General features: G+C 45.9%; 1 pseudogene; it reads right to left on the reverse strand.

Annotated features, from left to right (window-relative positions):
• Window positions 1–9,677: 9,677 nt before the first annotated feature.
• LOC148849441 (auxin-responsive protein SAUR67 pseudogene) lies at window positions 9,678–10,019 on the reverse strand (annotated as a pseudogene).
• Window positions 10,020–11,410: the final 1,391 nt, after the last annotated feature.

Raw genomic sequence — 11,410 nt, forward strand, 5'->3', positions numbered from 1 at the left:
ATGTCGTCAGTCGAGAGACATGGTGCAGTCTGATGACACGATCTAGTCAGATAGAAACTTCCTGAGAGCGTCGCGTTGCTTAGTCGCGAGTTACTTTGTAGCAAGCTACCTTGTCACGTAGCAAGCTACTTTGTAGCAAGCTCTTAGGAGTATTTCGAGGAGACCCACATCAAGGTTGGTCTTTGGGGTAGTCCTTGCTAGAGCAAGCTGGTATCCTTAGCTCGCGAGCTGAAATAGTCTTGGAGTATTCCCTTCTTCTCAGTAGTTCGGGGGACCTGGAGCTCGCGTTGTAGCGAGCTCCCCCTATAGCGAGCTATGACGTAGCGAGCTACTCTATAAGCTCGTTACTTAGCTGGGGTCAGGCCATGACATTGAGCTGTTGCTTGTGCTAAGTCAGATCCATGTGTCATCGTCTCAGTAGGTCGGGTCAAATCATCCTCCATCAATTGCCCCCCACTCCTCGGGCTAAGAGTGTTGCTTTAGTGTGAGGAGTTCATGAAGTGTGATGGGTTGATTTGACCAAAATTCAAACTTGACACTCATATTAAATGTGCGTGCTGAAATAAGGGGATTTCTGACTTTTCGAATACCAAAAATGTGCTGAAGCGGCTCTTAACTCCGGATGTCGTGCAACCGCCATTACCTCAATCATGGGAGACGTGCAGCCAGTCACATTTCGGTTTCAAAAGGCGTGCGGTCAGCTTGACTACGAACCGTCAGATCTGCCTTAATCTGGGCCGTTGATTCGGGGGCATAGTGGCTATAGAGATTAATACCTGAGGTAACCCGAAGCGGCACACTATGTTATTCCAAAAGAAGTTCTGAACGTTTTAGGTTGTGATTGTTACAAGAGATTCAACTTTTACCCACTTGGTGAAATAATCCATTACTACCACTAGAAATTTCCTCTGGCCTATTGCTGGTGGAAATGGTCCAAGTATATCAATGCCCCATTGCACGAAAGGCCACGGGCTAGTGAGATACTTGAGATCAGCAGTGGGCCGATGGTGGATATTGGCATGTCTTTGGCACTTGTCACACTTTCTGGCGAGCTCAATGGCATTTGCTTTCATTGTTGGCCAGTAGTATCCCTGTCGTAGTGCTTTTTGGGTGAGGGCCCCACCCCCCAAGTGTCTATCTCACAGGCCCTCAAGAGTGTCGCAGAGCAAGAGCTCGGCTTTGGAAGGTCGCGCAGCATAGGTAGGGGAGCGTGTAGATTCTTCGGTACAGCCATTCGTCTATTATGACATATTTGGCCGCCTGACGCTCTACCCTTTTGGTGGCATTGCGATCTGCAGGGAGGGTCCCGTGTAGTAGGAAGCTCGCGAGCGGATCAATCTAGCTTGGCTCTTCTTGAACGACAGGAGCGACCTCCTCTGCACCCCCGAGAATGCTAGGCTGGTGCAGGTTCTCTATGTACACGGTTCTAATGGTATTATCACTGGTGCTAGCTAACCGAGACAGGGCATCATTTTCAGTGTTCTCAGACTTCGGGACTTGCCTGATGAAGTGTGAATGGAAGTTGAGTAGAGCCTCTCTTACTTTGGCCAGGTAGGCAATCATAGTCAATTTGTGAGCTTCGTATTCTCCTGTGACCTAATTGACCACGAGCTGGGAATCACTACAGATGATAATGTGCTTGGCTTTCATCCCCTTGGCTAGAGCTAGCCCGACTATCAATGTTTCTTACTCTGCTTCATTGTTGGATGCCACAAACTCAAAGCGTAGTGCATACTCCAGTTTCATGCCACTTGGTCCGTGCAGAACTATTCTAGCTCCGCAGCCCTGCTGGTTTGAGAAGCCATCTACGTGAAGGATCCAGGGCTCCTCATCCCAGTTTACGCTTGGCCTAACTAGGAGAGATGCCGTATTGGCTGCTACCTCACGGTGCTCGGACTCAACCGGCTTAGGAGCTCTGGGCTTGCCCGAGCTGGGGGCCTCGTGCTCAAGCGGCTTAGGGATTTCAGAGCTGAAAGTGCACTCTGCAATGAAATCTGCTAAGGCTTGGGCCTTGATAGCAGTTCGTGGCTTATATTGGAGGTCATACTCGCTAAGCTCAACAGCCCACTTCTTCAGTCGACCAGAGACCTCAGGCTTCAGTAGGACTTGCCTTAGATGTTTGTTGGTGAGGACGATAACAGTATGAGCTTGAAAGTACGGACAGAGCTTTTGGGCGGCAATGACCAGTGCATACGCCAGTTTTTCTATCTCCTGATATCTCGTTTCTGCACCCTGCAACACTTTACTAACATAGTAGATAGGTCGTTGGACCCGATCTACTTCTTTTATTAGTACTAAGCTGACCACTTCGTCACTTGCCGAGAGGTACAACTCTAAAACATCGCCCTCTTTGGGCTAGTTTAAGACTGGTATTCTAGCAAGGTACTTTTTGAGCTCGTAAATGCGAGCTGACAATCTTGGGTCCATTCAAACCCTTTGCTTTTAATTGCTTTAAAGAATGGTAGGCAGCAATCTGCTGACTTGGACATGAAGCGGCTCAGGGCGGCTATCCGGCCATTCAGGCTCTGAACCTCCTTCATTTTGTGGGGTCGCTTCATATCTAAGATGGCCTTTATTTTGTCCAGGTTGGCTTCAATGTCACGCCGATTTATGATGTATCCCAGGAATTTACCCGATGTGACACCAAAGATACACTTATTAGGGTTTAACTTCATATTAAATCTACACAGGATTTCAAAAACTAAATTCAAGTCTTGTATTAAATTGCATGAGAGCTGGGTTTCGACGACCATGTCGTCCACATAGCATTCTATCTTTCGGCCAATCAATGGCTCAAACAGTTTGTTTACAAGTCTTTGAAAGGTCGCCCCAACATTTTTTAGCCCAAAGGGCATGACCTTGTAGCAGTACAAGCCGAACTCGGTTATGAAGGCAATATTTTCTTCATCTACCGGATCCATCCTGATTTGATTGTAGCATGAGTAGACGTCTAGAAAGCTTAGCAACTCATGCCCCGAGGTCGCATCCACCAGCTGGTCGATTCTGGGAGTGGGAAGCAGTCCTTTGGGCAAGCTCGGTTTAGGTCAGTGTAGTCGACGCACATGCGTCATTTACCGTTAGCCTTTTTCACCAGAACGGGATTGGCCACCCAACTCGGGTAATTGACTTCCCTGATAAAATCGGCTGCAAGGAGCTTCCCGACCTCCTCATCAACTGCCCTCTATCGCTCTGGGGCTAGGTTGCGTTTCTTCTGTCTAACGGGCCTAACTACAGGATCAGTACTAAGTTTATGAGTTATGATCCTAGGGTCTATGCTGGGCATTTCTGCTGTAGACCATGCAAAAAGTCTAAATTTTCAAGTAAAAAGTGTACCAGTTTAGATCGTAAGGTTCCTTAATGGAAGCACTGATCTGAAGAGCTCAAGTTGGGTCTTCCGCTGAGGCCGGGATGGAGGTGGTCTATTCTATGGGCGCAGCTCGCTCCTTGCTTTGCTTTGTAGGTCGCTCCAACTCGAGGTCATCGGTCACCTTGGTTTTTCCCTTTAGGGTGGTGACGTAGCATTTGCGAGACTCAAGCTTGTCACCTCGCGCAACCCCAATGCCGAAGTCCATGGGGAACTTCATGGGCAAGTAGTAGATGGACACCACAGCCCGTAAGGAATGGGTAATCAACTGACCTACTATGGCGTTATATGGGGAGGGGGTTGCGACTACTAGGAAATCATGGTACTATTACCCTTCCCAGGGGCCAAACTTCCTCTCCACTGAAGCCTACCAGGGGAGTGTTTGTGGGCTTTAGGTCACACTCTTGAATCTGGAGTTGGTTGAAGGCCGCTTTGAAGAGGATGTCTGCTGAGCTGCCCGAATTAACAAGGACACGCCTAACTTCGAAGTCATTGATCTTCAACTTTATGATGAGCGCGTCGTCATGGGGGCAGTGGACCCCGTGCGTGTCATCCTCTATAAATAAGATGGGGTCTTCTGTCCTTGATCACTTCAATGGGTTCCGCTCTTCCCTACCAGTCTTGCAAGCTGATGCGCGAGCTGCTGTTGAGGTGCAGCCCACCACAATCGAACCTCCGACTATGACATGGATGGTCCCCCGAACTGGTCTCTCTTCGGGGGGCTGCTTCTGCGGCTATTCCACCCGCCTGCTGGACTCGAGAGCGTCTCTACTTTGCTCCCCTTGTCGACCTGCTTTAGTATTATTATTATTATTTTGTACAAAGTTTCTCAAATATCCGCGACGACTGAGTTCTTCTATCTCATCATGGAGATTTTTACAATTTTTGGTACTATAATCGTGATCTTTATGAAAGCTACAATACAACTTTTTATTCCTAGCTCTAGGGTCAGCCTTTAGCCGAGGTGGCCACTTCATGTACGGGGCATCTTTGATCGCCATGAGGATCTCGGCCCACTTTGCATTGAGGGGTGTATAGTCCCTTTCTACTACTAGAGCTCGGAAGGGCTGGACTGGCCTTGCCCCCCGAGCTATGTCCTTCTTCTTCCTGCTATTGCCTTGAGACAGGGGTTCTGGCTCCCTCTTTCTTTTTTCTGGGTCTTGCTCGCCCTTCTGGTTGATTTTCTCCTTTGTCCTTATAAACTTATCTGCGAGCTTGAGCAACTCGGTCACGATCTTAGGTTGGTTGACAACTACATGCCACTTGAATTCTTTGTGTGTGATGCCTCGCTTGGCTACTGTGAGACAAACTACAGGATCCAGGTCGGGTATCTACCTATAAGCGTCATTGAACTGCTTGATGTAGCTCCGGATGGACTCCCCTTCCTTTTGCACTATGCCGAGGAGGCTCTCCTGAGTTCGTGGGCACCTTTTGCTGGTGACGAAGTGAGAGGTGAAAACTTGCACGAACTACGCCCAACTTCTTATTGAGTTGGGTGCGAGGTTTCGGTACTAGGTGTGGGCTACTCCTTTGAAAGTGGTGGAGAAGGCCACACACATGCAGGACTGGCTGGCTCTTGCCAGGTGCATCTGGGATTGGAAAGTGCCCACGTGGTCATTTGGATCGAAAGACTCGTCATACTTATTCAGAGGAGGGAGCTTGAAGTCCCTTGGCATGGGGACAGCGAGGAGTTCTGGAGATAACGGGGAAGAGACTGAGAGGAGAGGGGTAGCTTCCACTTCACCTGATCATACCTCCTCTTTTCCTTTGAGCTTGTGAGAGACTCTTGTAGCAGTTCGGCGAGCTCGCCGACGTCTTTGTTGTTGCTTTGCTGGCTTAGCGTTGGTGCTTGATGCTTTAGTATCACCGAGCTCGGTAGGCTCAGACTGCCGGTGGTGACTTTGGACCGAAGGGCCCTGCCTATAGTTTGTGACCAGGACCTCAAATGGATTCTCTATGAACGGGAGCTCAAACTTTGAAGGCCGGGGGGATACAAGCTTGGTTGGCTGGGTGGCCCCCAACCTGCCTACAGGCTGTGAGGCGGGGGTAGCTAGCCTCTCCTTCTTGCTATGGGAGGAGGCTTGGCTCTTGGCAGGATCCTGAGCCTGGGAGGCCTCTCCTCGGCGAGGAAGTCGTTCACTTCGACGGGAAGGCTTGGTTTGCTTTATGGCCGGATGCCAAGGGGGAAGCGACGGCTAGGCCTGAGGCAGAGAGGGGAACTGCTGTTGGTACTAGTACTGGGAGACCTAGTGCAACACTTGTTGCTGGTAGAGTTGGAATTGTTGAAATTGTTGCATTTGAGCTTGCATGGCTCGCATGCATTGCATTAAGTCCTCCAATTGGTTCGGGTTGGCCGCTGGGGCCACAACTGAGGGTTCAGCGAAGGTTGCTCCAACTGTGCGAGGGAGTGGAGCGACCACGGGTGTCACTGTAAGAGGCACGTTCAGACTAGGAACCTTGTCCATAGAGAGGGGAACGGTAAACTGTCCGATGCAGATAGTAGGAAGCTGGGGCTACTCCCCAGAAGCGTTCTGGCTGGTGCCACGTCCGGCATTGCTAGAAGAAGCCATGAATGCTGAGTTTTTTGGAAGAGGGAACTGTACAAGATTAGAGTAAGGCTTTTAGAAGCATATCCCAAAGACGGCACCAAATGATGTGGCACGATCCGGGCACTCCTAGCTGGCTGTGGACTGGCTCCTTGCTGGTAACGGACGACACCTGAGAAGATGAAGGTGAAGGATTCCTGGGGGATTTACCTGGTGGGAATACTCCGAAGCTTAAGTTAGAACACTGGGGAAGAAGAAAAGAGCATAAAAGGCTAAGAGTGTAGGTCGCGCTAGATCACTATGTCTTGAGATTAGCTCGTGAGCACGTAAGAGTTCAAGTTCAGATCTAATTTCAGAGAGAGTTCTTCCTTTCGATAAAAGGGCTTTTATAGGGGCATTCTTGTCAAATCAGGCGTAACCGCCACAGGGCTCCTACTGCAGTCATTACCTTCCAGGGCTGCGTCGGTGATCATTACGATGTACTACCCGCTTGGATGAGTGACACGTTTTAAAGGGATAGGCACGCCACCATCTGTCGAGGGACGTGGGTGCAGACTGTCAAATGGGTAGGGATTGCGTCGTCAGTCGAGAGATGTGGTGCAGTCTTACGAGTACGGTCTCGTCAGATAGAAGCTTCCTAAGAGCATCGCATTGTTTAGTCGCGAGTTACTTTGTAGCGAGCTACCCTGTCACACAGCGAGCTACTTTGTACCAAGCTCTTAGGAGTATTTCGAGGTGACCCTCATCATGGTTGGTCTTTGGGGCAGTTCTTGCTGGAGCGAGCTGGTTTCCTTAGCTTGCGAGCTGAAATAGTCTTGGATTCCCTTCTTCTTAGTAGCTCGGGGACCTGGAGCTCACGTTGTAGCGAACTCCCCCTATAGCGAGCTATGACGTAGCGAGCTGCTCTACAGGCTTGTTACTTAACTGGGGTCAGGCCATAACGCTGAGATGTTGCTCATGCTGAGTCAGATCCACATGTCATCGTCTCAGTAGGTCGGGTCAAATCATCCTCCCTCACTATGCTACCTAGCTATTATCTCTGTTATTGGAGAAAAGAATAATTTATTCTAAAGGAAACATCCTTATTGAATTCAATAAGTTCACTGTTTCAACTCATTGGAGGGCAATGTGAATGGTACATAACAGAAACTAGAAATGGTAGAGCTTGGGCTCCAAATAGAGCAGAAAGTTAAGTTTGTGATGCCCTCTAGTAGAAATATATTGCAGCTATAGCAGAGCAAAGGCGTTGATCTTCCCTTCTTACAACTTTTCAGAAGGAATGTGGAAGGAAAGAGAGACTTTGCAGCCATTCTTACGTGTAAAACGGCTTCACAAATCACAATGGAGAAATTAATTCAAGCATTAGGGGTGTTCACGGGTCGAGTTGGGTCGGTTTATTGGGGTTTTCTCAACCGACCTGACCTGGTCGAGTTACCTAAGGTGGAAACTGAAACCGACCCACTGATAGGCCAAACCGACCTAGTCGGTTTGAGTCGGGTTGGGTCGGTTTCGGTTTTGTTCCTGTACAAAAGGACACCTAATTGAATTTTAATTGTAATTGCCTAATGGGTAGCCTAATTGGTGTAAAAGATTATAGAAAGTTAGAAAGTATGATAGATTGCCTATTCTAATTGTAATTGCCTAATGGGTCTTCTAGTTCTAGTAGAAGACTAGTTATAGTTAAGTAGGAAACTACTCAAATTAGGAACTACCGAACTAATTCGGGTCGGGTTGGTTTCAGTTTTCACACAAAAAACTGAAACTGACCCCATATATCGGTTTATATATTTGTCCAACTCGAAACCAACCAGTATTGATGAAATCCCAGCCGACTCGAGTTGGGTCAGTCCGGGTTGGTGAATTTGGTCGGGTTGGGCATTCTTATGAACAGCCCTATCAAGCATGTTTCATGTTAAGAATGTAAGTTAAAAATAAAAGCTCAGTATACAGTTTATTACTATTTTACTCTTTCACATTGTCAAAATCTCCATCTCCCTTTCCTTATTGTAACTCCGCCATGGCCCATTCGATTGCCGCCATAGTCTTGTTGCCACCAAAAGCATCACTTCCTATTATATAAACAAATTTAATAATTTTTATAGATTGAGAAGAAGCGGTAAAATATATAAATCTGGCCTGCTGGGTCAATAATTGTTTCCCTTCTTTTGTTTTATTTCACATATCATGAAAGCCGTCGTTTTTATTTTAGCCATTTCAGCTAACTTCAATGGAAAATATAATGAATAGTATAAAAAGGTAGTTTGGACATATAAAATTTTAAACAGTCTGATGAGAAATTTTTCAAAATTAACTGATGGAATATTAACAAAAGGCGTCTTTGTCTAACAGCTAAAGTTCAGGGGAGTCTTTATTGTAAAAAAGGTACAGCAAAGACTTTGTCACTAACCCCATATTACAAATTAAGAGGGTCTTTATAATTTAATCTTTATTTTTTTTACAAAGTTTAAAGGTTGTTAAAACCAAAAATCCAATTAAATAGAAGGCCAAAACCCACTACTTAAAGTACAATCACAAGTATACTTTAGTTAAACAAGAGGGACTTCTCAAGATAAAGGATCAGGTTCCCGGAACAGGTATTACTCTAGTATTATATATATCAGTAACAAGAGGGGACATTTCAAGATGCCGGAACAGGTATTACTCTAGTATGGAAACACTAACATATATTTGCACGAGTAAATGTGAGCTCGATATCATTTTCATCCAAAAATGATCAGCCGTGTATATAACGAAGTGGTCTTTAACAGCCACCATTGCGCTGCACTCATCCACATCCCTCTGCAGTTTAGTTCTTGGTGATGAGATTCTTCTCCTGCCGATGGCTGCCAACTTCTGCCATTTTCTTGCCAGGGCAAGAAGCTTCCTAATGCAGCGCAATCCGGGCACTCCTAACTGACAGTCATTCTTACCTGGTGATGGATGATACCTAAGAAGAAGACGGTGAAGGATTCCCAGGGGACTTGCCCGGTGCGAATACTCCAATGCTTAAGTTAGAACACCTGAGAAAGCGATAAGGATTGCAAAAAAAGCTAAGAGTGCAGGTAGCGCTAGATCAATGAAAGTTCTAGATTAACTCAATATACGTTTGAAGGGATAGAACATCCATCACATGGACGCCCAAAGATTGCGGAATAAGGGGGCGAATTTCAAAAAAATTTTCTCTCCCTTCAACTGGGAATCGCATTCCCTATTTAGAAAATCATATTTTCAATGATCATTCTTGAACCATAAACTGAACCAGATATGAACCAAAAGGAGTAGGGAGAGATTATACCTAATACGGAGAAGCAGTATCTCCCAATGGAGGTGTTCACGCCCAAGGAAGGATCCAAAATTTGCTCCCACTGAATATGGCGCAATGTAAGGTGGAGCAGAATCAGCAGTGTTCTTCAAAAAGAACTTGACCCTTCACAAAAATCAACTGGATGACTTGTGAATACGACTCCAACCAATCTTTTCTCCAAAAGATTGGTATCAAGATCAAATATTGATTTCTCCCAAGAACTGGAGATCAAACTGCAGGAGGCGGCAGCTACAGGGGACATTTCAAGATGTCGGAACAGGTATTACTCTAGTATGGAAGCACTAACATATATTTGCACGAGTAAAAGTGAGCTCGATATCATTTTCATCCATAAATTCTGCTGAAGATACAGCAACAGAACTTGTATTTGTGTATGTATAATCATTTACAAATTCAAAAAAAGAAAAAAACAAATACTGAAGATCCCCAATGATCCCAGGGCTCAGAGCAATATATGACTTGTTCCAAAGCCATTTATAGGTATAGGCCGAATACCCAATTCTTGATGGAGAGAAGAAGATAATGAGCACCGACTTATAGGTAGGATCATAATTAAGGCCTTCTCTAATTCTCTTGAAGGACGTCTTTGCACCATCGAGATGATGTATTCTGCAAACATTGAGTCGCATGGCAATGTGATAGGCCCATCACTCGGTAGTCCAAACTCTTCTTCAGACATTCTCAACAACTCTATGAAGATGGGATTGTTGAGATACGTCAATGGAATAACAAAACGCTTGTGATCAGCTGTGTACACAACGAAGGGATCTTTAACAGCCACCATTGCGCTGTACTCACCCGCACCCCTTTGCAGTTTTGTAGGGAATCGAATTCCCTATTTTAGAAAAACATATTTTTCAATGATCAATCTTGAATCATTACCAAACCAGATCTGAACCAAAAGGAGTAAAAGGGAGGATGTATTTGATACAGAGAAATAGTATCTCATAATGGAGGTGTTCACGCCCAAGGAAGTATCCAAAATCTGCTCCCACTGAACATGGCACAGTGTAGGATGGAGCAAAATCAGCAGTGTTCTTCCAAAAGAACTTGACCCTTCACAAGAATCAACTGCATGGCTTGTGAATACAGCTCCAATCAATCTTTTCTCAAAAGACTGCTATCAAGATCAAATCTTGATTACTCCTGTAGAGAATAGGAGATCGAACTGCTGGAGGCGGTGGCTGCAGGAAGGAGGTGGCAAGAGAGTATTCGCAAGGTGCAGAATTTTCTCTTCTTGTGATTTCAGCTCTGAAGACAAGAGTATGTTGGTTGCATGTCAAAAGGCTGCCGCCCCCTCCTCCTTTTATAGACTTAAAGGGATCAGCTGATCCATCTCAGAATTCACCCCTTTAATTGACTAGTCAAACCAGCCCAATCCGAAATGGGCTTAAGGCCCATTTAAGGTTATGTATTCACTTAGCCTTCCAAACTGCTGCCCAGTTGGGCTTCCTTGTATAGCGTGAGACCCAAACATTGATCTACACATTAGCCACATGGGTCTGGCCCAACCTTTGTTACAAGACCTGGCCGAATACACTGTTATGGACAGTGCACCCCCTGAAACCTATCTCATGGGATCTATGGGCCCAACACTTACCCTAAGTGGTCCCTGGGCCAAGCCACCTTGTAACACCCAGGGACAGTGGGCAGATGCAAGATTAGCCCATCAGGTATTATCCTCAATGGTCTTACACTTAACCTCTAAGCCCATAATGATCATACACTGCCCGACAAGAGAGGACCTCTCTCTTCGCTGCAAGGAACAGTGTCGCACTCTCTGCTTATATGGATCCCGGGAATTAAAACCTTTTGCAAATAATTTTGAAACCATAATATATATATATATATATATATATATATATATATATACTTTTATGTCTCATATAAAATATATTTTGCAAAACAAATCTCAACGATTGAAATCGGCTGCTGGTAGTCTTGGTTTCCATCAGTGAGAGTGCATCCCCGATCATTACCTTTGTTCGACAAAGGGGCTGATTCTGTCACTATGATCACCCACTTAGATGAATTCTCAAACTGTCCCAACATACCCAGGTTTTGACCCCCGTTAAGGATCTCACTAATTGGTACATCAAAGACAGCCCAATCTGACACCCAGTGCAGTATCATAATCGAGTCTAGCAGTCGGGTGTAACTTTCCAGTTTTTCCCA

Source organism: Nelumbo lutea, chromosome 6 (assembly GCF_056320005.1).
Source record: "Nelumbo lutea isolate HS-2025 chromosome 6, American lotus-T2T, whole genome shotgun sequence".
Lineage (NCBI taxonomy): Eukaryota > Viridiplantae > Streptophyta > Magnoliopsida > Proteales > Nelumbonaceae > Nelumbo > Nelumbo lutea.